Here is a 27,553-nt window from a genome sequence, read left to right on the forward strand (position 1 = left end):
AAGGACAGCAAATGCCACGAGGCCAAAAACAACAGAAAATTATAAAGCATATGAAAAAACCAGACGATATGGATAACCCAAGCCCAAGCACCCAAATCAAAAGACCAGAAGAGACACACCTAGAGCAGCTACTCAAAGAACTAAAGATGAACAATGAGACCCTAGTACGGGATATGAAGGAAATCAAGAAGACCCTAGAAGAGCATAAAGAAGACATTGCAAGACTAAATAAAAAAATGGATGATCTTATGGAAATTAAAGAAACTGTTGACCAAATTAAAAAGATTCTGGACACTCATAGTACAAGACTAGAGGAAGTTGAACAACGAATCAGTGACCTGGAAGATGACAGAATGGAAAATGAAAGCATAAAAGAAAGAATGGGGAAAAAAATTGAAAAACTCGAAATGGACCTCAGGGATATGATAGATAATATGAAACGTCCGAATATAAGACTCATTGGTGTCCCAGAAGGGGAAGAAAAGGGTAAAGGTCTAGGAAGAGTATTCAAAGAAATTGTTGGGGAAAACTTCCCAAATCTTCTAAACAACATAAATACACAAATCATAAATGCTCAGCGAACTCCAAATAGAATAAATCCAAAAAACCCACTCCGAGACACATACTGATCACACTGTCAAACATAGAAGAGAAGGAGCAAGTTCTGAAAGCAGCAAGAGAAAAGCAATTCACCACATACAAAGGAAACAGCATAAGACTAAGTAGTGACTACTCAGCAGCCACCATGGAGGCGAGAAGGCAATGGCACGATATATTTAAAATTCTGAGAGAGAGGAATTTCCAGCCAAGAATACTTTATCCAGCAAAGCTCTCCTTCAAATTTGAGAGAGAGCTTAAATTTTTCACAGACAAAGAAATGCTGAGAGAATTTGCTAACAAGAGACCTGCCCTACTGGAGATACTAAAGGAAGCCCTACAGACAGAGAAACAAAGACAGGACAGAGAGACTTGGAGAAAGGTTCAGTACTAAAGAGATTCGGTATGGGTACAATAAAGGATATTAATAGAGAGAGGGAAAAATATGGCAAACATAACCCAAAGGATAAGATGGCCGATTCAAGAAATGCCTTCACGGTTTTAACGTTGAATGTAAATGGATTAAACTCCCCAATTAAAAGATATAGATTCGCAGAATGGATCAAAAAAAATGAACCATCAATATGTTGCATACAAGAGACTCATCTTAGACACAGGGACACAAAGAAATTGAAAGTGAAAGGATGGAAAAAAATATTTCATGCAAGCTACAGCCAAAAGAAAGCAGGTGTAGCAATATTAATCTCAGATAAAATAGACTTCAAATGCAGGGATGTTTTGAGAGACAAAGAAGGCCACTACATACTAATAAAAGGGGCAATTCAGCAAGAAGAAATAACAATCGTAAATGTCTATGCACCCAATCAAGGTGCCACAAAATACATGAGAGAAACATTGGCAAAACTAAAGGAAGCAATTGATGTTTCCACAATAATTGTGGGAGACTTCAACACATCACTCTCTCCTATAGATAGATCAACCAGACAGAAGACCAATAAGGAAATTGAAAACCTAAACAATCTGATAAATGAATTAGATTTAACAGACATCTACAGGACATTACATCCCAAATCACCAGGATACACATACTTTTCTAGTGCTCACGGAACTTTCTCCAGAATAGATCATATGCTGGGACATAAAACAAGCCTCAATAAATTTAAAAAGATTGAAATGATTCAAAGCACATTCTCTGACCACAATGGAATACAATTAGAAGTCAATAACCATCAGAGACTTAGAAAATTCACAAATACCTGGAGGTTAAACAACACACTCCTAAACAATCAGTGGGTTAAAGAAGAAATAGCAAGAGAAATTGCTAAATATATAGAGACGAATGAAAATGAGAACACAACATACCAAAACCTATGGGATGCAGCAAAAGCAGTGCTAAGGGGGAAATTTATAGCACTAAACGCATATATTAAAAAGGAAGAAAGAGCCAAAATCAAAGAACTAATGGATCAACTGAAGAAGCTAGAAAATGAACAGCAAACCAATCCTAAACCAAGTAGAAGAAAAGAAATAACAAGGATTAAAGCAGAAATAAATGACATAGAGAACAAAAAAACAATAGAGAGGATAAATATCACCAAAAGTTGGTTCTTTGAGAAGATCAACAAGATTGACAAGCCCCTAGCTAGACTGACAAAATCAAAAAGAGAGAAGACCCATATAAACAAAATAATGAATGAAAAAGGTGACATAACTGCAGATCCTGAAGAAATTAAAAAAATTATAAGAGGATATTATGAACAACTGTATGGCAACAAACTGGATAATGTAGAAGAAATGGACAATTTCCTGGAAACATATGAACAACCTAGACTGACCAGAGAAGAAATAGAAGACCTCAACCAACCCATCACAAGCAAAGAGATCCAATCAGTCATCAAAAATCTTCCCACAAATAAATGCCCAGGGCCAGATGGCTTCACAGGGGAATTCTACCAAACTTTCCAGAAAGAACTGACACCAATCTTACTCAAACTCTTTCAAAACATTGAAAAAAATGGAACACTACCTAACTCATTTTATGAAGCTAACATCAATCTAATACCAAAACCAGGCAAAGATGCTACAAAAAAGGAAAACTACCGGCCAATCTCCCTAATGAATATAGATGCAAAAATCCTCAACAAAATACTTGCAAATCGAATCCAAAGACACATTAAAAAAATCATACACCATGACCAAGTGGGGTTCATTCCAGGCATGCAAGGATGGTTCAACATCAGAAAAACAATCAATGTATTACAACACATTAAAAACTCGAAAGGGAAAAATCAATTGATCATCTCAATAGATGCTGAAAAAGCATTTGACAAAATCCAACATCCCTTTTTGATAAAAACACTTCAAAAGGTAGGAATTGAAGGAAACTTCCTCAACATGATAAAGAGCATATATGAAAAACCCACAGCCAGCATAGTACTCAATGGTGAGAGACTGAAAGCCTTCCCTCTAAGATCAGGAACAAGACAAGGATGCCCGCTGTCACCACTGTTATTCAACATTGTGCTGGAAGTGCTAGCCAGGGCAATCCGGCAAGACAAAGAAATAAAAGGCATCCAAATTGGAAAAGAAGAAGTAAAACTGTCATTGTTTGCAGATGATATGATCTTATATCTAGAAAACCCTGAGAAATCAACGATACACCTACTAGAGCTAATAAACAAATTTAGCAAAGTAGCGGGATACAAGATTAATGCACATAAGTCAGTAATGTTTCTATATGCTAGAAATGAACAAACTGAAGAGACACTCAAGAAAAAGATACCATTTTCAATAGCAACTAAAAAAATCAAGTACCTAGGAATCAACTTAACCAAAGATGTAAAAGACCTATACAAAGAAAACTACATAACTCTACTAAAAGAAATAGAAGGGGACCTTAAAAGATGGAAAAATATTCCATGTTCATGGATAGGAAGGCTAAATGTCATTAAGATGTCAATTCTACCCAAACTCATCTACAGATTCAATGCAAAAAAAAAAAAAAAAAAAAAAAAAAAAAAAAAAAAAGTCAGTTCTTTGAAAAGATTAATAAAATTGAGAAACCTTTAGCTAGACTGAAAAATGAAAAAGAGAGAGGATGTAAATAATGAAATGAAAAGAGGAACATTACTAACAACCCTGCTAAAATAAAAAGACTATAAAAGAATACTAAAGACTATAAAAGGATCTATGAACATCTGTATGCCAATAAATTAGATAAACTAGATGTAATGGACAATGTCTTAGAAACACACAAACTACTTAAACTGCCTGAAGAAGAAACAGAAGATTTCAACGAAGCAATTACAAGTAAAGAGTTTGAATCAGTAAGGAAAAAAAAAAAAAAAAAAAAAAAAAGTCTCTGAACAAAGGAAAACCAAAGATCAGGTGGTTTCACAGGGTAATTTTACCAAACATTCCAATTTTACTCAAACTATTCCAAGAAATTGAAGAGGAGGGATATGCCCTAAGTCATTGTACAAGGCCAATATAACTGGCATACAAAAGCCAGATAAAAATACCAAAAAAAAAAAAAAAGAAAAAAGATAATCACAGACTGATATCTCATATGAATATAAGTGCAAAAATTCTCAACAAACTGCTAGCTAACTGAATCCAATAACATATTAAAAGCATTATAATCATTATAATATAATTATGATCATGTGGGATTTGTCCCTGGCATGCAAGATTAGTTCAACATAAGAAAATCAATAAATGTAATATGCCACAGTAACTGAGTGAAGGAAAAAGGTAAATGTTCATCTCTATTGATGCAGAAAAGGCATCTGATAAAAGTCATAGCCCCTTCTTGGTAAAAATACATAGAATACTAGGAATAGAAGGAAATTTCCTTAACACTCTAAGGGGAATATACAAAAAGCTCACAGCTAACGTCATATCAATGGTGAAAGAATGAAAGCTTTTCCTCTCAGATCAGGAAAAAAACAAGGATGTCCACCATCCCTACTGATATTCAACATTGTTCTAGTAGTTCTTGACAGAACAGTTCGGCAGGAAAATGAAATAAAAGACATTCAAATTGGAAAGGAAGAAGTAAAACTTCCTCTCTACGCATATTACATGATCCTATATGTAAAAATACTTAAAATTCCACAATAAAGCCCTGGAGGTAATAAATGAATTAAGCCTCTTGGTGGGTTACAAGATCTCCATCCCAAAATTAGTGTTTTATATACAAGCCATGAACAATTAGAAGAAATCATGAAAAAAAGCCCATTTACAATAGCAACCAAAAAATCAGATATCTAGGAATAAATCTAACCAAGGCTATAAATGACTTATACCCAAAAGACTATGAAACATTGTTACAGTAATCGTGGAAGACCTAAATAAATGGAAGAGTTTTATGTGTTCATGGACTGAAAGGCTAAATACTGTTAAGATGTCAATCCTACTCAAAGTGATTTATAGAGTCAATGCAATTCCAATCAAAATTCCACCAAACTTCTTAGCAGAAATGGAAAAGCCAATGATTATAGGGAAGGGTAAAGGGGTCTCAATTAGCAAAAGCCATCTTAAATTAAAGGAATGAAGTTAGAAGACTCACACCTCCTGAGATTCATACTTATTACAACGCCACAGTACTGAAAAACAGCATGGCACTGGCACAATGATAGACATATAGAAAAATGGTATTGGTTTGAGAGCTCAGAAATCAACCTTCACATTTATGGCCAACTGATTTTTGACAAGGCAACAAAGGCCACTCAACTGGAAGAGTCTCTTAAACAAATGGTGCTGGGAAAACTATATCCCCATCTGAAAAAGAAAAAAAAAAGGAGGCCTCCTATCTTATACCCTATACAAACATCAACTCAAAATGGATCAAAGATCTAAATATAAGAACCAGAACTATCAAATTCCTAGAAGTAAACCACAAGAAGCACCTTCAAGACTTAGTGGTAAGGAATGGTTTCTTAGACTTTACACCCAGAGCACAAAAACAAAAGGAAAAATAGTTAAAGGTGACCTCATCAAAATTAAAAACTTTTGTGCCTCAAAGGACTTTATCATGAAAGTAAAGTGGCAACCTACACAATGGGAAAAAATATTTGGAAAACACATATATGATAAAGATTATTTTTATGTAGATATAATCTGCAAATAAAGTCTCTGTTTTGAGGGACCACATTTTTCATTGTCTCCAAATGGGAATTTGCCCCCAGAAACCCTTGACACAAATCCAGGAGCTGTCTTTGTCAGAATGACTTTCACCTTGGTCCTATAAGATGGTCAGCTTCTGGGCATGTGACAGGAATCCCACCAAGTGACTGGGCTGAGGCTTGAGAGCAAAAACTGGGTTACTTTTTCCTTAAACTCATAAGTAACTCATGCTTGATATAAACAATTCAAACTAGAAAGCTCTGTGTAAGGTAACAAGTGACAGTTCTTTTGCTTTCATGTGTACAATTCAGTGATATTAATTATATTCACAACTTTGTGCTTTCATCACCACCATCCACTACCAATACTTTCATCACCCAAAAAGAAACTCAGTAACCATTAAGCAATAACTCCATCCTCACCACCCCCAGCAGCTTCTGATAACCTGTAATCTACTTTCTGTATCTACGGGATTTTCTCATTCTAGATATTTCATATAAGTGGACTCATACAATATTTGTCCTTTTGTGTCTGGCTTATTTCACTCAACATAATGTCTTCAAGGCTCATCCATGTTGCAGCATGTATCAGAACTTCATTCCTTTTTATTGCTGAATAATAGCCTAATGTATGTATATTCCCAAGTGACAATTCTCGTCCCCTTTCCCACTCCCTTAAGGTAACTGTTATTAACTGTTTGGTATGTATTCTTCCAAATATGGAAATATATTTTTGTTTCCTTATGATTCAGATTTTCCCCAACTTTGTTGAGACGTAATTGAAGTTCACTAATTGGCCCTTATTTAAAGGATACAATTTGATCAGTTTTGACATATGTCTTCACTAGAGAAACCATCACCACAACTAAGATTGTGAACATATCCATTACCCCAGAAGTTTCCATGTGCCACATTTTATCTCTCCGTTCCTTATCCCTTCCACCCCAGACCTATTTTCTGTCACTATAAATTAATTTGCGTTTTCTAGAATTTATATAAATGGAATCATACACTATGTACTCATTTTTTTCTTGGCTTCCTTCACTTGTATCAATAACTTGTATCAATAACTTGTTTCTTTTCATTGCTGAGTAGCAGCCCAGTGTATGGATATATTGCAGTTTGTTTATCCACTCACCTGTTGATGGACTTTTGAGGTTGTTTACAGGTAAAGCTGCTCTGAATATTTGTGTACAAGTCTTTGGATGGACAAATGTTTTATTTTCTCTTGGGCAAATGCCTAGGAGTGGAATGGCTGGGTCATATCATATAGTAGGTACATGTTTAAATTTTCAAGAAGCTGCTAAGCTGTTTCCAAAATGCATTTTCCCACCATCAGTGTATGAGAGTCGCTCCACATCATTGCCACCATTTGGTATGATCAGACTTTCTAATTTTGCCCATTCTAATGGATGCACGGTGGTATTCCATTGTGATTTTTATTTGCATTTCCCTAATGACTAATGATATTGAGCATCTTATCAAGTGCTTTTGACCATGCTTACATCTTCTTTTGTGAAACATTTGCTCTAGATGTGTTGTCCTTTTTCTTAATAGGTTGTTTGCTGTCTTATTGTCGAGTTGTAAGAATTCTCAGGAGCAATTAATTTTAACAGGTCAGGGGACGGTGTGGGCTATGGTAGACTTCTCAGGGAAGGTGAAGTTCAAGCTAAGGGTAGTGGATGCCTGTTGTTTCTCCCTACAAAGTAGGAATCTGATAAAGATTTAATATGAAGGAGAGGATGCAGAGATATAGGAACATTAATTTATTGGTCGTGGGAATGTTAAATGGTGCAGCTCTGAGGAAAACAGTTTGGTGGTTCCTCAGAAAGCTAAGTATAGAATTCCTATATAACTCAGCAATCACAATACTAGAAGAACAGATTTATACATCAATGTTCATAGTGGCATTGTTCACAATTGCCAAAAGATGGAAGTGATGCAAATGTCCATCAACCAAAGACTGGATAAACAAAATGTGATATATACATGCAATGGAGTATCATTCAGCCATAAAAAGGAATGAGGTCCTGATACATGAGACAACATGGATGAACTTTGAATACATCATGTTGATTGAAATAAGCCAGACATAAGTATAAATATTCCATACCAATGCAAGGGGTTAATAATAGGATGGCATATGGGAATCTTGTGTTTATTGCACAATTGTTATGTTAATCTACAACTTCTCTAATAAAGAAACAAATGTTTTGCCTTTTCTTTGGCCATTGCCTTTTCATTTAATTTAGAATAAGCATGTCTATGCCTAAAAAAACCTTTGTTAGTTTTTGATAGGAATTATATTAAACTTGTAGATCAATTTAGGGAGAATTAACATCTTTACTGTGTTGAATTTTTCAATACACAAACGTGTTTAGGTCTTTGATTTCTTTCATAGTTGTTTGTAATTTTCAGCATACAGATCCTGAGCAACTTTTCTTAGGTTCATATTTAAGTATGTAATTTTATGTGGAGCAGTAGTAAATGGTATACTTTTATTCCAGGTTGCCCTTGTTTGCTGTCCATATATAGCAATTCCATTTCTTTTGTGGGTTGATCTTTTATACTATGACATTTCTGAAGTCACTTACCAGTTCTAGGAGATTTTTGGAGACTTCTTGCAATTTTCTACATAGACAATCATGATATCTGCATACAGGGAAAATTTTATTCATTTTTTCCTGTTCTGTATGAATTTCATTTCTGTTGCCTTATGTTGGTGACTAGAACTCCCAGTACCACATTTATTCAGAGTGGTAAGAGTGGAAACCCTTGCCTTGTTTCTAATCCTAGAGAAAATACATTTTTTCATCACAATAAGAATGATGTTAGCTGTATGTTTTTTGCAAATGCTCTTGAACAACTTGAGGTATTTTCCCTCTATTCCAAATTTTCTGAGGGTTTTTATAATGAATGGGTGTGGGACTTTTATGAAATGTTTTACAGTTTCAAATGCATGTAGTTATGACTTTTCTTCTTTAAATTGATGGTATGCTACACCATGTCTGATTGATTTTCAAATACTGAACTAGCTTTGCATGCTTGGAATAAATCCCACACAGTCATGGTGTTTTATCCTTTTTATACATTGTTGAATTCAGTTTACTACTCAATTTTTAACATTTTGTTTATAAGTTCAGGACTGATATCGATTTGTAGTTTTCTCTTTTGTTGTCTTTTCATCTGTTTTTGCTATCAGGGTGATAATGACCTCATAAAATGAGTTGGGAAGACTTTAAGCCTATTCGATTTTCTATTAGAGAGAAATGGAGAAAAATTGATGTTTATTCTTCTTTGAATATTTGGTAAAATTTTCCAGTGAAACTACCTGGGCCTAGTGATTTACTTTTCAAGAGAGTTTTAAATACAAATTCAATTTCTTTTATATTTATGGAGATATTCCAGTTATCTCTTTCACCTTGTTGAGTTTTGACGGTTATGGTTTACAAAGAGTTGGTCCATTTTTTCCAAGTTGATGAATACGAGTATAAAGTGGTTTGTAGCATTCCTCTATTATCCTTTTCATGGCTTCTGGTTCTGCTGTGTATCCCCTATTTCATTACTGATGTTGGTGATTAGCCTCTTCTCTTTGTATCCTTGTCAATCTTGCTAGAGGCTTATTAAATGTGTTGACTTTCCTCCCAGAACCAACAATTGTTTCATTTATTTTCTTTCTTTTTCTTGCTTTCAAATTTATTTATTTATTCTCTTATCTTTATTGTTTCTTTTTGACTGCTAATATTTGGGGTGTATTTTGCTCTTCCTTTTCTAATTTTTAGTAGTAGGAAATTAGATTACTGATTTTAGAATTTTACCTTTTGTAATGTAACCCTTTATTGCCATATATTTTCCTTTCAGCACTTGTTTAGTTGTATCTCACTAGTTTTGTTATGTTGTACTTTCATTTTCATCCAGTTTTAAGCATTTTTATTTCCTTTGCAACTTCTTCTTTGACACATATATTATTATGTGTGTTGTTTAATTTCTAGATATTTAGAGATTTTCCTGCTGTTTTTCTATTATTTGTTTTCATTATGGCCAGAGAACATACTCTGTATGATTTTAATTCTTTTAAATTTGTAAATGCTTGTTAAAACAAACCTAAGTGGCCAAAAATACAGTTCTTGGTGAATGGTCCAGGCCTCACTGGGGAAGAATATTTACCCTGATATTGTTGGATGACTTTTCTATGATACTCTTATTGATGGTGGTGGTGGTCAGTACTTTTGTATCTTTCCTGATTTCTTTCTAGTAGTTCTATCAATTTGGGGGAGTGAGGTGTTGAAGTGCCAAAATAACAGTGAATTTGTCTATTTCTCTTTTCAAATCCACCAGTTTTTGTCTCATGGATTTTGAAGTAGTGTTTGGTATATACGTACATTTAAGGCTGCTGTATCTTGTTAGTGGATTGAACCTTTTATCATCCTATAATATTCATCTTTATCCCTAGTAATTTTCTTTGATTTTAAGGTGTACTTTAACTTACAGCCACTTTTACTTTTTGTGTTAGTGTTTATAAGATACTTCTTTTCCATCCTTTTACTTTCAGTCAATCTATGCCATTTTTTAAGTGTTTCTTATAGACTATTGGGCCATTTTTTTTTTTTTATCCATTCTGCCATACTCTTTCTTTTAATTGATGTTTTAGAAAATTTGGATTTGCAATAAATATTGACACCTTAGGGCTTAACTCTGCCATTTTATTATTTATTTTCTGTTGTTCTCTCTGCATCTAGTTCCTCTTTTTTCCCCAGCATTTCTCTGGAACATTTGGAGACCAATTTGATTTCTTTATAAAGTTTAAAGTTTATCACTTGGTGTGGGTTTCTTAGTGGTCTCTCTAGATATCCTAATATACATACACAATTTATCACAGACTATTCTCAACATTTTACCATGTAGAGTGTAATGTAGGCACTTCACTTCATTACTTCTGTTTAGGTGTCCTTATCCTTTCTTCCTGTAAATATGGTATTATTAAGTATTTTCTCTTCACAGATTGAATATCATGTTAGATGCTTTTAGAAATTTTGCTTCAAACTTAAAATGTGATTAGAGATACTCATGAGATGAGGGATAAACTACTATTCTGTTCACTTTTATTTTTGCCCAATCTCTTCTCTTAATTCAATTTTATTGAGATATAGTCACATATCATACAGTCATCCAAAGTGTACAATCAATTATTCACAGTACTATCATTTGGTTGTCCATGTATCATTCCAATCTGTTTTTGAACATTTTCCTTGTACCAGAAAAAAAGTGAAAATAACAATAAAAAATAAAAGTAGAGAAGAGCACCCAAATTATCCCCCCCGCTTCCCACCCTATTTGTAAGCTACATTGCTGTACAATCATCTACAAGAGTCACGGCTACTGGGTTGCAGTTTGATAGTTTCAGGTATTTACTTCTAGATATTTCAGTGCATTTAAACCTAAAATGGGTTAACTATATAGTGTATAAGAATGCCCACCAGAGTGACCTCTTGACTCCATTTGGAATCTCTCAACCATTGAAACTTAATTTTGTTTCATTTTGCATCCCCTTTTTGGTCAAGAAGATGTTCTCAATCTCATGATATCAGGTCCAGATTCATCCCCAGGAGTCATATCCCATGTTGCCAGGGAGATTTACAACCCTGGGAGTCACATCCCATGTAGAAAAGAGTTTGCTCAATCTTTTTTATTCTTTCCATTCTGAAATTCTTAGCCTTTTCTCTCATCATTTTCTTCTTCTTTTTCTTCTCCTTCTTAGAACTTCCTTTAGCCATTCATTCAAGGCAGGTCTACTGGCAACAAATACTCATAACTTTCTTTTGCCTGAGAATGTCTTTATTTCACCTTCATTCCTGAAGGATAGTTTCACTGGATTTAGGTCTTTGGGGAGGAGGAGAGGGATAGACTGTCCTTTCCTTCCAGCCTTTGAAAAAATATTGTGGCACTTCTATCTGCCCTCCATGGTTTCAGGGGAGAATTCTGCTTTCATTCAAGTGTGTGCTCTTTTTAGGTTATGCCTCACTTTTCTATGGCCATATTTAGCAATTTTTCTTCATTGCTAAATCAGAAATTTAATTATGGTGTATTTTGGTGTGGATTCTTTGAGTTTAACCTATTTTAGTTGTTTCAGCTTCTTGAATTTGTAAGCTCTATATTTTGCCAAATTTTGGAAGTTTTCAACCATTATTTCTTGGCGTTTTTTACAGTGCCACACCTCCTCTTCCCCTTCTGAGATTCTGATTATATGCATGTTGGTTTGTTTTTACCACAGGTCCCTGGGATTCTGTTCAATTTGCTTCCTCTCAGCTATTTAGATTGAACAAATTCTATTAATCTGACTTCAGGTTCACTGATTCTGTCTGTTCTGGTTTCTTAATGCCACTGTTCTGCAAAACACCAGAAATGGATTGGCTTTTATAAAGGGAGTTTATTTGGTTACACAGTTATAGTCTTATGGCTATAAAGTTTCCAAGGTAAGGCATCAGCAATTGAGTACCTTCACAGAAGAATGGCCATTGGCATCCAGAAAAACCTCTGTTAGCTCAAAAGTCATGTAGCTGGTGTCCCCTTGCTCTAGGTGGCATTTCAAAATGGCATTCTCCAATATATTGCTCTTGGGGTGTTTTGTCCTCTCTTAGCTGCACCTCCTCTTCAAAATGTCACTCTCAGTTGCTCTGAGGTCCTTCTGTCTGTGAATTCCTTTATATGACTCCAGTGATCCAATTAACACCCACCCTGAATGAATGGAGTAACACCTCCAATCAAATGTTTCACTCACAGCTGATTGAATCACATCTCCATGGAAACACTCAAAGGATTCCAATCTAATCAACACTAATACATCTACCCCCACAAGACTGAATCAAAGAACATGGCATTTGGGGAACATAATACATCCAAAATGGCACACTGTCCTTGGTCAACTCAGATTACTCTGGAGTTCAGAGGTTTTTATTTTGGTTACTGTATTTTTTTAGTTATATAATCATATTGGTTCTATTTATAACTTCTGTCGCTTTGCTGATGCTTTCTATTTTTATCATTAGTTTCTACAGAATTTGTAATTCACTCTTTAAGCATTTCTGTGAGAGCTACTTTCAAATTTTTGTCAGCTAATCCTGATTTCTGATTCATCTTGATATTTGTGTCAATTGACTGTCCTTTCTCATTCAAATTTGGTTTTCCTTTCTCTTGGTTTGATGGCTGACTTTTTATTGTATCCTGAGCATTTTGTTAGGAGAGTCTTGATCCTTTTTAAGCTTATGTTTTAGCAGACATCTACCTGGTTTAGGTTTAGCATATAGGCTCTTGCCTTCTTTCTCTGCTCTGATTCAAATTTCTGTTTACTTTTCTGAGCCCTTGCAATATTATTCTGGTCTGCGTTATTCTTATGGTTTTACTGGGTCTCTGGCTAAATCCTTGCCAGTGCCTCTCTGTGATGGAGGAAGGGACTTCCCTGGACTGCATGCTGATGGGAAAGGAGGATAGAAGGTGATGCTCTGGATTTTTTATGCTACTGGATGGGGTCTGTTTTTGCTGCTAGTGACAGAACAGTCTACCCACAGATCTCAGTTATTAGCAGATTGGGCCTTCCCACCAGGTCTTTGCTGGGTATACACTCTCCAGCCTTCTGTCCAGAGAAAGCAGGCTTTCATTTGTCTTTAGATGTTTCCTTGGTTGCAGATCTTTCCAGTGTCCAGAATGGAGTATGTGAATGTTCAAAAGAAAAAACAGGAAACTCATCATGTCATTTTCCCTCAGTTGCTGCAGTTCCTAGCCAGTCCATCTCATTTTTTCCACATTTCCCTCCTTTTATCCTTATCCACTGAATAATATGCAGGGTATTTAGTTGTACTTAGAGGGTAGGAGCAGGGAAAAGTGAGTCTCATATCTCATATCTTGTTCTTGGATTAGAATGAGTATAAGTTTTTAAATGGCTTTGCTCTAGAAAATGACCTGTACATAGCACTTTTCAGTTTTTGAAACATATTCACATATATAAAATAATTTAATTCTTGAATCACCAAGACATTTAAGTTATTAACATATCTGTGTTAATGCTAGAAAGCCTGAGGCATTAATGAAAATCTTGTCTAATGCCCTGTTTTGCCCTAGTACCTTAGCAATCATCCATGCCACAGTTGTCTAGTAGGAATAATTTATGTATCTAAGCAAAGAGGTTGCCAATAGTTTGTGCATAACTGATGGTTGATTAAGTAACCATTGAACATTGTTCCTGATGAACCTATGCAATAATCAATATGGAAAAGCTTTAAGAGCTCAAATTAATAATAGAAAATGTGTTTTCTAGTCCTGAGTCATAGTAACAAGCGTTGTGATTTTGGCCCCATGATTAAACACTGTCTCCAACTCTTCATTGAAGCAGTTGGTCTACAGTAGAATCATCTAAGGCCAACTATATTCACTAGACAAAATTTTATTTCAGAGGGAATCATGATCCAATCATCCTAGCCCAATACTGAGGTCATGCAAAGTGCGCCCCCATTCAGCATTGTAAAAACAATCAGTAATATTAAATATTTACTATGTATATGACACTTTTTAAGTGTTTTTAATCTGGTATTATTTAATCATATGAGATACACACCATTTTATCCCTATTTTAATTTAAAAGGAAATACAATATGGGTAAAAATAAGTGACTTTCAATAGTTGACTTGCTAATAAATGATTAAATTTAGGATGTCTCATTCCAGAGCCTGTTCTCTGAAACAGTATAACTAATCCTGTCTAGCATTTTACACTTTACAAATGACTTTCCTTATTAGTATAATATTCACCATGACTCTGAGAAGTACAATTTATTCTGACATGCTTTGCTCTATAACCTTATCTGTGGAATGAGATTATTGATTTAGATGTTACTTCCAAAATCAGCTTCAGCATAAAATTGGTCATTCTTCCTGACTTCTCACTTGTTCTGATTTTTCCCCTGGCTCCAGTCTTAGCTCTTATATTTCTGGGATTCTTACTTGCCCTTTTGTTTACTTTGCTTGTGATTTTAAAGAATAATTAATTTCAGGTTGAAAAGGATTATAATAACATGGAATAAAACTCTCACCAACTTCTTCATCTTAGGTCATTGCCCACCTTACTCTGAGTTTTCAAATTCATAATTTTTAATATAGCCTCTTGTATATCTTTACATAGCATACCCCTCACGTATGCACCCCCATGTAGCATTTATATGCTTTAAAAATGTGTCTGTCTTGTTGGTTATGTTAAGTTGCTAGCATGCCAACACTTTTATTTTTTTAAACACTTACCTTTTTTTGTAAGGCTCTGCTGAAATGCTGGACCCAGAATCTCCAGATCTTCTCCATGCCCTTGATTAAAACACACTGGATAAATTGTGCATCAATGGATAGTGTGAAAAGAGCCCCCACACTGGGGTGAGTGGGGTGACTGATGCAGCTGCCTAGCAGAATCTACAGCCATGCAAATGAGAAAGGACACCTTCTCCAGAGGTCTTCCATGACCACCCTACCTTCCACCTTTCCCTGCTTTATTTATTTACAGCACCTACGATCTTCTAACGTACCATCTATTTTACTAACCCATTGTGTTATTTATTGTCTGTCTCCCTCTTCTCGAATGTCCACTCCATGATGACAGGAATTTAAATTTCTTCCATTCCCTGTAGCATATACCCAGCACCTGGACCAACTGGTAATATTCAATTGGTGTTCAACAAATATTTAATGAATGAAGACATGAATAAGTGAGTAACGGTGAACTGTAGAAGTCAGCCTGAGAAAATGTTTATGGGGTATAACTTTAAGTGAAGAAAGCAGAATTCTCATCACATATTTAGCAAATAATATGGAATGCACCAGATGCCCTGCACATACTATACACTGGGGCTAGAAAGCAAAATAAGACTGACTTTCTTATATTAAAGGGTTCATGGTCTTGAGAGAAGACAAGACTGTAAAAAATACAGTTAAAATACAATGAGGTAAGAACCAGGAGAGAAACTTATGATTTGCCACAGGAGTCAGGAAGCTGGGATACAGATAATAACAGCTCTTAATTATGGAGGCTCACTGTGGACCAGGCCCAGTCTTAATCTCTGTATGCAAATAATCTTCAGAACATCCCCCTGAGGCAGGTGTTGTCTTTACTCCATTTTAGAGATGAAGAAGCCAAGGCACAGGGAGGTTAAAGAACCTGTTTGTTGAGCACCACTTAGCCAATCACGGCAGAGGCTGAATGAGAACCCAGGTGTGTGGGCACCCAAAGCATGTGTCCTTAAGCATTGTGCCATTTGCCAGAGAGCTGAAACTCAAGCACAGGATGATGGGTCAAAAAAGAAAAGAAAATTCTGGAAGGAAATATACAATACAGCTAACAGGGAGGTCTTGGGAAGGTGGGAGGGGCATTGAGTGAATACATACAGTTTTCTGTATTTTTCAAATTCATGCAATAATTATGTATTTTTTAATAATCAAAATAACTTGGCTAATATCACCTGGAAATTCAAAGTTTTCATTAAAAAGTTTATTTCAAAGAAAAAATAATGAATTCATAGATTTCCTGTCCCACCATGAGAAAAACTTCATTTTGTGATACATTCAGCAAGATCTTTCCTCAGCTCACTGAACTGTCACTAAGCTCAGAAATGTCCTCTCATATTTGCTGACTTCATATTGTTTTATTTCAGTGTGCCCTGAAAGGTGCAAAGTCCATATTAAAATCAAAGGTTTTGCAACCTTTGTTAATGTAAGCCAAGCAAGAATTCCCAAGCCCTCAGTTTTCTTACAAGCAAAGCTGAAAATGCCATTTTAGCTTCAAGGAAGATCTTTCTGGAAAATATTTAAAATTATAGTAGGAACATGACGTAAGCACCTCCTTTTTAATTTTTAATTTCTTGTCTCGTTTCTTCTTCCTTTTCCTATTTTTTCCAATTCATTTTGAATTCAGCTCAAATGTCACCTCCTCTGTGAATACGTCAGTCAGTCAGGGTTAGAAATCCAACTCAAAGAGCTTAAGAATTTTTAAAAATGTGTGTGTGCAGGGGAGAAGGGGCAGTTATTGGCTCGTTTAACTGAAAAGCCTTGGTGATCAATCTAGTTTCAGGCTTGGCTGAGCCTGGTTCTGAAATGATGTCATCCTTACTCTGTCAGTTTCACTTTTGCAGACTGGTAAAAAGGAAAGCCCTGGCAGTCCCTGACCCACATTTTCCAAGCTTAGCATCTGCAATGGGGGGAGAAAGGAAAGATCTCTCTTTTCAAGTGTCAATATATAAATTCAGGGCAGGATTCTCTTTGGCCCAGATTGGGTCACAGTTCCCGTGACTATGGCATATATGGGAAGATAAATCCCATAATGGAAATTGAGATGCTGCAAATGCAAAAACCATATGTGACAGAATTTGGGGGAAAATCATGTACCCAATTCTCCACTTCTCTGTGTATCTATGACTGTTTACAATGTCACTTCACAGCTCCTCTTATCATGAAGTGGAACCTATTTCCCTGCCTCCTGTGTCTGGGCTGCTTTATGTGTCTTGTTTTCTCAATAGTATGCAGAAGAGATGGTGTGCCAGTTCCAAGCCTTGGCTTTGAGCATATCTTGTTCAGCATCCTGGACCTGTAGCAAAGCCTCTTCTTGTTCCATTCCCTACTAAAACTAGCAGCTTTTAGGGTAACTTAGCAAATGGGCCAGAGTAGTGCATCCAAATATGAATATGTTGACTCAAAAATCCAGAGACCAAGTATGGATTTTGTCTTTTTTAGTTGTAGAAGGGGCTAGATACAACAGTTTATCCTTCACCTTTGAAGGGATATCTTGACATGCCCCATTTGACTGGACACCTAGAATTTCAATTAGGTGGAAGACCCCTGAATTTTAGTTGGATTTATCTCCCACCCCCTGACACAGAAATGTCTTACCAATAAGTCTATACTTCTTGCCCACTTGGTCCAATCAACATGATTTAATCAATATAATGGACCAGTGTGATGTATTGTGGAAGGGAGAAATGATCAAGTTCCATGCAGACCAGATTATGACATAAACTGGGGAGTTGATATACTCCTGAGGTAACACAGTGAATGTATACTGGTGGCTTTGCTAGCTGAATGCAAACTGTTTCCGGTGGTCCTTACTAATAGCTCTTAAGGAAAAAGCATTTGCCAGATCAATAGCTGCATACCACGTACCAGGAGATGTGCTGAGTTGCTCAAGCAATGATACCACATCTGGAACAGCAGCTACAATTGGACCCACCACTTGGTTAAGCTTACTATTACCCATCCTCCAAGACCTTCTGTTTTCTGCACAGGCCAAACAGGATGATTGAATTGGTATGTGTGGGAATCACCACTCCTGCATCTTTCAAGTCTTTGACAGTGGCACTAATCTATGCAATCCCTCCAGAAGTGTGGTATTGCTTTTGATGTACTGTTTTGTTAAGTATAGGCAGTTCTAGTGGCTTCCACTTGGCCTTTCCTCCCGTAACAGCTCTCAGTTCACTAGTCAGAAAAACAATGTGGGAATTCTGCCAGATGCTGAGTATGTCTATTCCAATTATGCATTCCAGAACTGGGGAAATAACCACAGAATGGGTGCAGGGACCAACTAGATCCACTGTGAGAAGACCCTGAGCTAAAACTCCATCAATCACCTGACCTCTATAAGCCCCTATTCTAACTGGTGGGCCAGAGTGACATTTTGGATCTCCTGGAATTAATGTCACTTTTGAGCCAGTGTCTAATAATCCCCCAAATATCTGATTATTTCCTTTTCCCCAGTGCACAATTACCCTGGTAAAAGGCTGCAGGTCTTGTGGAAGGCTGGGAGGAAGATTAACAGTATAAATTTTTGGCAGTGAAGGGGGATCCTTCCTCAAGGATACCCAACCCTCCCTTCTTTCAAGGGGCTCTGGGTCTGTAAACTGTCTCAAATCTGGGAATTGATTAAGGAGTCATGACTCTCTTTTTGTGATTCAAGTTAGACTTTTGTTCACTTCTGCTTATAGAGATCAAGTAAAAGTTTAGTAGACTCCCCATCTATTTCACTTCTGGGTACTTCATGATCTACTAGCCAATGCCATAGGTTTCTGCAAGTTGAATTTTACTGATTACTGCTTTGACTCTGCTTCCATTATCGTAGCCATACCCACCCTGTCTTTGTCGATTAAGTGTTGTCACTTAGCCCCTGACAACCTGGAATCCATTGTGTTTAAGGATCCAAATTCACTGGCCGCAGTTTCCACAGTAATATCTGACCTACAGAGAAGGGCAACCACAGAGCTCTTCAGGGATGATGGAGCTAGTCTCACTAATTTATTCCTCACAGTTCTGGTAAAAGATGTGTTGTCTGGACATTCCTGGGGTGTGTGATCCAGTCTTCCATGATAAACCCACTGTAACACTGCAATCTCTCTAAGCCTTTGTACCCCCCCCCATCTATATTATAACAGGGCAGTCCTGGCATTTTGACTTCAAGCAATGTTGGCCACCTTTTTGGCCCATGCTTCAGCCAACAACCCAAGAAACTGTTAACACCCTTTCTAACCCCTTAAGCTGAAACATTGAATCCAGATTCTCCTTACTGGGCCCATATCAATAAATTCAGCTTGATCCAACTTTATATTCCTTCTACTATTATCCCACTCCCTTAATATCCACTCCCACACATATTCCCCCTGATTTCTGTCTATATAAATTGGAACTATCATGCAGTTGTTTTGGAGTCACACTTTGCTCCTCACATTTTGGGCCTGCTGGGACTTTAATTTAGCTATAGATTTGGAAGAAAAGATGGGTGGGGATAAGCCGTGAGAGGAATTAGCAGTGTTTTGCTAGCCAACTCCTTCAAGGTATTCCATTGCAGTTTCACTGGGTGAAACAGGATTCATCTTTCCAGGCAGATGTGCAATGACTGTTTCCTCAGGGGAGGCAATGACATCTGCATCAGCTACAGCAGGGTTAGTCTCTTCAGGTGGTGGGTGGGAGGACGATTCTTCAGGGCTGCCTGGAGGACAAGTGACAGATTCCTCAGGGAAGACCATTACAGTTTTATCTGGCAAAGACAACTCAGAAGAATCTATGAATTCAGTGTTCCCAGTTATCATTATCAATCCGTATTTCCCCATTCCAATTTCCAGGATTCCATTCTCTTCTATTCAGTGTCCTCACTTTACCATCAGGCATGTGCAAGGTTGGGAATTCAAATTACGTTATAATTCAGATACTTACACAGTCAGACTCTGAGTCTAGTGTTCTGAAGTCTCAAGTCTATGAGCCTCATGTCCTTCATGGGCACTTAAACTTGGAATTTGAAGCCTTTTGCTCATCTCTTTCTTCAGCAACTGTGTCCAGCATATTTTGGAACAACCAACTAACATAACTATAATTTCTAACTCCATAAATCTCTATTAAGGCTCAAATACACTCTTACCCAGAGCCTTTCCTCTTATGAGCATTTGAGTATCCATAGCCAGTGGTGATGTTTTGTGTATCTCTATTGCCAATTCACTCTATATTCTATCAGTGTCATCTTGAACATTGAAAATAGAGTCATTAGTGCCTTTGAATCTAATTAGATTAGAGAACCAATTCCCATATCCCCAGAGCCAACTCATAAATATCATCCTTAAGATTCTACTTCTCAAGAACCACTTCTGCTATCACATCTGTATTAGTCAGGGTTCTCCAGGGAAACAGAACCAACAAAATATACATAATATTGGCTCACACAACTGTTAGGATGGCCAAGTCATATTCCATAGGGCAGGCCACAAGCTGAGAACTCTGATGAAGGTTTCCAATGAATTCCCTGGGAGAAGCTGACTGGCTGAAATAGAGATGGAAATTCTTCTTCTTACAACTACTGAAATCCTCCATCAGTTCTCTGTTTAAGCCCTTCAGCTGATGGGGTGAGACTTCTTTCATTGTTGAAGGTAATCTCCTTAGTTGATTGTAGATGTAATCTGCTATAGATGCCATCAATATACTGATGATTTAAATCCATAAAATATCCTCACAGCATCAATCAGGCAAGTGCTTGCTTGATCAAACAATTGGACACCAAAGCCTGGTCAAGTAACACATAATCATGGCAGGAGATAATATTACCCTTATTCATTTTTATTTTCTTTTAAATACTGGATCTGAAATCATATTCTGTTTTGCTTTTGCCTTATAAGCTAATAAGTATGTGTCAGGTTTTTTATTAGCAAATCTGAGCATGCTGAGTATACCATGACTTGATAGGAGCTAGGTGAATGTCAGGATTGGAGAAAGAAGAGAGATGCAGACTCTCAGAAAAAAATTAGTGTGCTGCATTCTTTAGGTTGCATTTTACATAAAATACTTTCTTGCTATGATATTTTTAAAATTTCTGGATAAAAAGAAATCTATTTGATAGCTAAAAGGTCAGGTTGTACATCTGCAACTTCAAAGTGTGATTTGCAGGTCAGCTGTGAATTCTCTCATTGCTCTGGAAAGTCTACTACAGGAGTCTGAGCCACTAGAATTCCATTATCAATGAGCTCCAAACTAATGCATAAAAACCATGGCTCCATCAAGGAAGAAGTAATGGCCCCGAGAAACAACAGTTTACTCCCTCTGCTTTTGATTTCATTCATAGTTTACAATGCTTTATTTCAAATAATTGTTTATGAATTGAGATTTAACAAGGACCAAGCCCTCTTTTCAGTGCTTTGAGTTTTTTTTTGCCTATACTCTGGCATACCTTGGAAGTACTGGGGTTTTGGTTCAGACCACCATGATAAAGTGAATATCACAATAAAGCAAGTCAGATGATTTTTTTTGGTTTCTCAGTGCATATAAATTTATATTTATACTAAACTGCATGTATTAAGTGTGCAATAGCATTATGTTTAAAAACACAATGCATGCACCTTAATTTAAGCACACCTTTTGCTAAAAAATGTTAACCATTATCTGAGCTTTCAGTGAGCCATAATCTTTTTGCTGGTGGAGGATCTTGCCTCCAAGTTGATGGCTGCTGACTGATCAGGATGGTGGCTGCTGAAGGCTGGAGTGGCTGTGGCAGTTTCTTAAAATAAGGCAACAGTGTAGCTTGTAACATTGTTTGACTCTTCCTTTCATGAACGTTTTCACTGTAGCATGACAGCATTTTACACACAGTAGAACTTCTTTCAAATCTGGAGTGAATCCTCTCAAATTCTGCTACTACTTTATCAATTAAATTTATATAGTATTCTAAATTCTTTGTTGTCATTTCAGCAATGTTCACAGTATCTTCACCAGGAGTAGATTTTATTTCAAGAAACCGCTTTCCTTGGATCATTCATAAGAACTGATTGCAATCATAACATCAAAGATCACTGATCACAGATCACCATAACAGATAAAATAATAATGAAAAGGTTCGAAACCTTTTGACTTTCCAAAATGTGACAAATACATCTGAAGCGAGCACATGCTGTTGGAAAAATGGCACTGCTAGACTTGCTCAACACAAGACTGCCACAGACCTTCAATTTGTAAAAAATGCAATGTCTGCAAAGTGCAGTAAAGTGCAATAATTCAAGGTATGCCTATGCAATGATGTAAACCCTACAATGAGGAAAGGAGCTAAGAACTTTTAGTACCTCCACATAATGCATAAGAAAATAGAAGCAAAGAAGATGTTAGTAATTCACTCAAGGCTGCATAACTAATAAATTGCTGAGCTGGAATAACCAAGGAGTCTGACTGAAATCCCTATTCTTTGCCCTGTTCCATACAGCCTCCAGGGAATCCTGGAATGGTTGGTAGAAAATCAGAGAGCCTATTATTTTAGGAAATATGTAACTTTTTGAGCATTTGAAATAGTTGTTTCCTTTAAATTCCCTCAACAGTTTATTTAACAGACATTCATTCTTAAATTCTACAGATGCTACAGTTTTTCAAATGACATGAAACTGTTAGCTTTTGTTATTCTAAAGAGTTGCAATTAAATAGATATTAAAACCATGTATTTAGAAAACAAATAAAAGTTAACCTCTTTAAATTATGAAGGTTAGACATAGAGTAATACAATCTAGAGCCTCCATTATGAGACTCTGACACAGCCCCACAGTTTTCTCACTGAGTGACAGAATTTTCCCTCTAACTAGCTCAGGGAAAATCGAGGTGTATGTTGTCTCATGAAAACTAATGAAGAGTTAAACCACCAAACTGCTGGGTGTGGAGGGACACAGCTGGGCCTCAGAAACAATGAGAATCATAACAATGATTCTAAACATTTCTCAGTTCTGGATTTCTCTCTGAGTTAGCCATTGTGTCTCTCACTGGCTTTTCCTACTTGGTAGAAAGATATAGCCAGTAAAAGCGCCCAGTTTTCTATTTTCCCACTACCACTGCTCACATTCTTTTCTTCAGCTGTAATTAGAAAAAATTCAGAACAACACTGAGATTGACCTTGCTGGGGCTACTGCTGTGTTGGACCCCTAGAGTGGGGTCAGAAACATGGCTGTGCTCAGAGAGGCTGTTTGTATGATTCAAGTACCCAGGGTGAGCAGATGGGGTCATGGATGTCATTTATAAAGAACTTACCGGACTCCAGCAATGGAACACTGCAATCCAACAGGGCACAGTACAGTGTAGTGGAACAACACGGGATTTAAGAGTTCAAGAGACAGTGATTCAAATCCTACTGCAAGTATTTGTTATGTGGGTGACTTTTTCAAGTTACTTACTAATTCTCCATTTGCATTCAGTATTCATCTATGAAACATAGTGATAATTAAATGAGGTAAACTGTAAAAAGGAGCCAGCTAGCTATCTTTTTTTTTTTTTTTTTTAGCCAAGCCCTTGTATGTATTGATTCAGTCCTAATAACAAGTTTACAATGTAAGTACAATTAATATCCTCTTTTTAGGTGAGGCAACTAGACATAGGGAAGTTAAACAACCTGCTCAAAAGCTCACAGCTAAGAAACTTTGGAGTCAGAATATGTGGATCTTCAATAAATATTAATCCTCTTAAAATAGCCCAAAGTTCATTAATCTCAAATACTTGCCTTATCTTCCAGGAGACTGCAGTGCTTGGAAAGCCCTGTGCTCCCTGCCTCTATGGATCTGGTTCAGAAATGTTAGAATTATAGAAATGTCCCTCATTTCCTATTGGAAGTTGCTTGTCATTAGTTTGGGGCATGAAAATTCGGTTGATCCCCATTAGAGCCAAAGAAGCTAAGAGCACAGATTCTGGAGCCAGCCTGCCTGGGTTACATTCGAAACATTGCCACTTAGCAAATGTGTGGCCTTGGACAGCTTCTGGGCAGCTCTTTGCCTTCACTTTCTTTTCTGTTCAAATGTAACAGTACCTACCTGCTCTGCAGTGTTGTGTGAGGAAAAGTGAATGAGTCAATACTCTTAAGGGCTCTGGACAATGCCCATTTCTTAGTAAACGCTCAAGTATTTATTTGTTAGCTGCTACTACACTAGGAGCTACTGCCAAAATTACTACCAATACACCTACCGCTGTGACTTTTGTTCTTCTGAACCCAGTTTCTATTAATCACATTTTAATTTCCAGATCCTTTTTTTTTTCATGTTTGACTCCATATTTCATTTTGTTGAAATGAAAGCATGTAAGGTTCTTAGCTTGTATTACACTCTGAAAGAAATGCTGAGGAATCTATTAAAGGAGCAAACCATGTAACTTTGGGATGAGTGCATTATATGAGACATCTGATGGTGCTTACAAAGCAGCTTTGCATAAATTCATGTGAGCATAGCTAGGATTACATGACCTGCAGGAAACCCTGAAATGGGGCCTGTAAGTTGTGCTCACTAATTTATTCACAGCGAGTCACTGTCATTTTCTTTCTGCTCATACTCCATGCTCCATGGACACATCAAACTGAGCTAGACAGTGAGAGAAAAAATATTTATTCATGAGCATTATTGTTTAAATCATATTTTTTATTATAGAATATAACATATACACATAGAAGTGGTAACTTTCCAAGTGCGGTTTACCAAGTACTTAGAGAGCAAATTTCAAAGAATATTATGGGTTATATTTCCACAGTTTCAGTTATTTCCTTAATGTGAAATATAACATATATACAAAAAGATAATATCTTTCAAAGTATGATTTAACAAGCAGTTGTATGGGAAATTTCCAAAGTTGTCACGAGTTACAGTACCATAGTTTCAGTTATTTCCTTATTGTGAAATATAACACATATACAAACAGGTGATAGCTTTCAAATGACAATTTAACAAGCAGCTATAGAACAAATTTCAAAGGATGCTGTGGTTACAGTTTCACCATTTCAATTCTTTCCTTCTAGCTATTCTAATACCCTAGCAAGTAAGAAAAAGAAAATTATATACAGATTCAGTATTCATAGTACTTTGTCAAATTCGATCTTGTATGTTGCTACCCCTTCCTCTGGTGTAATCACCTTCCTGATCTGCAGGGATGTCTAGGCAGTGACCACCCTAACTTCTATGTAAGTTTCACTTCGATATACCAGATGACCACAGTATGATAAGCCCAAGTCAACAGTAGTCCTGGAAACCTTAAAGAATATTCAAATCTCTATCTGAGACTCTATAAAAATTTCATTCACTGAGTTTGTTCATTGGAAACGTAAATCCTTCAGGGAACTCCTATGCCAGCTAAGTCCCCAAACTCAAAGGCAATAGCCTCTTCAAAACATCAGCCAGATGCGTCTCCTTTTCTCATCAAGTCGACACCCATTTTCAACATTAGAATTATTTTTACCTAATACTATTAGAATGCCTTGTTTTTATTGCTAATAAATGTGCACTTACGATATACAAAAGAGTGGTCCTTCTGTATCGTTATTTTCCTTATTTCAGTGCCTCTAAATACAGCAATGGCTTCTTTGAATGGGCTCAAGAAAATCATTGTACTGGATGCTTGAAGACTAACTTTGGCTTCTGACTCAAATATGCCATTTATTATTTGTATGAATTTAGGTTAGTTGCAACCTCTGGGTCTTTGTTTACCTGTAAAATAAAATGCTGAATGGTCTGTAAGCTCCCTTGAAGTTCTACAATGCACAGAAACTACGCACATTCTAGAGTCTTTAAACTTTTAATTCTCAGCAAATACAAGAGTGGATTACTCCCTGCCACCTATAGTTGGGAAGATTTGAGATGGAAGAGGGAATTTAGGGGGGCTGAGTTAGGAAAGCTGCACAAAAACTCACATCATGGCAGGTAGATAGAAGAGAGAAGAGCAGAATAGAATTTAAAAGGCACCTTCCAGAAATAATATTTTGCAATTTGGAAGGTGATGGAGCCTGTTAGGTAGGTGTGAGAAGAAACATGATACAATCAAAAGAATAATGCATTACTTTAGTTATATTATGATGAATATTTTAGAGTAATTGGTACTTAGGAAACCAGCAAAGCTATTTGCTGAATTTGTACAGAATTTAAACCAGGATATAGTGGCTATACAAAAAATAATAGCTGGAATGTTGGATCATGAAAATCATGTCATGTTTGAGCTTAAACCTAATCGAGAATGGAAAGCAAACATAAGCAAGACTATTTGTATCAACTTGAAAACTTAAGTTTAAGTTTCCTAAATAGGAAAGCTTATAGTCATGGTACATTTGTTCATAAAAATCTTGGGATGGGAATTGTGTTAATTGAAGTTAGTCCCAGGCAGGCGTGTCCATGCTGGGCCCTCACCTGCACGCTCAACGACACGTCCAACTTTGACCATTATCTTTCTTACAGTGCTTCGAGCCTCCCCTCCCACACAGACACACACCTTACAGGCTGTGCCCCACATTCTGTGCAGACAAGGATTTTTCATCTTCTTTAACCAACATTTCTTTGTTAACTATTTTTTTCTAAATCAAGAGAGATACTCATCCTTGTTAGTGTGTGCCCCGTTTTCCCTGGATTTCTGTCCATTTGAAAGCAAATGAAAATATGGGTAAACATTTCTTGGCTGACTCCAGGCAGAAGTATCAATATGCTCCCAGGCCTGCAGAGGTCATGAGGGGAAGGCGTGGGAGTGGCAGACAAAGAGCAGGACCAAGGTACCTTCTGGAACTAAAACAGGTTTCCATTGCCGATGTGTGCAAGAAAACAGGGGCGAGCAGCCGAGCAGCAAGTATATGCAGAGATTTTGATCCTCAAGGCCACTAGTAGAGTTTGAAGACATTTGAAAAGGGGAATGATGATCCAATTTATATTTAAAAAGACCATTCTGGAACAATTTCAAAGACTAATTAGAGAGGGTGAGCTGGAAGCCAGTAGATCAGTTAAGAGGTTATTGCCATCTTCCATTGAGGGGTGACAGAGGCAATGACGATTGGCATCAGGTGAAGGACTAGAAAGTATCAGGGATCAGTTGAGGGAGGTGAGAAGTGATCAGGGGGATTAAAGAGACTCAGAGGCTACTGGGTGAAATACTATGCCAGGAGTGCTGTGCATAGGAGATTGAATTGTGCGAGTCCCTGCAGGACAAGCACGTCAATGAGCAGACAGGAAGGCCCAATCTCTTTGCTTATAAAGTGAAAATGGTGGCATATTTACTTAAAAAAAAATTATTGACTGCCTTTGACATGCTAAAGTTGAACATCCCTTGGATTGGAGGCTCCCAGAATTCTGGTGAAGACTATAGAACTATGTGGAAGCAAGAGGCAAGAAAAAGTCATCAAGAGTGAAATGGAAGATAAGATCACTGCAATATAAAATCCTAGATACACAAACTGTGGGTGCCACATGCCTTGGAGAGTCATCAGTTCATCTAAAATCTAACTTGCCAATTTTTATCAAGGTGCTGGAGATGCTAACATAAAAGACTGTCAGCTCATGGTAATAATTGTGCTGATCAATGAAACCTGACACTATTACATTGGTGTATGAAAGC

At 36.8% G+C, this 27,553-nt stretch overlaps 1 protein-coding gene across 2 annotated transcripts in view; it reads left to right on the forward strand.

The window, feature by feature from the left end:
• Window positions 1-27,553, forward strand: part of SNTG1 (syntrophin gamma 1) — a 1,042,376-nt gene that overhangs the window by 302,247 nt on the left and 712,576 nt on the right. The gene's annotated exons all lie outside the window — the stretch shown is intronic.

The sequence above is a fragment of the Choloepus didactylus genome, chromosome 14, assembly GCF_015220235.1.
Source record: "Choloepus didactylus isolate mChoDid1 chromosome 14, mChoDid1.pri, whole genome shotgun sequence".
Lineage (NCBI taxonomy): Eukaryota > Metazoa > Chordata > Mammalia > Pilosa > Megalonychidae > Choloepus > Choloepus didactylus.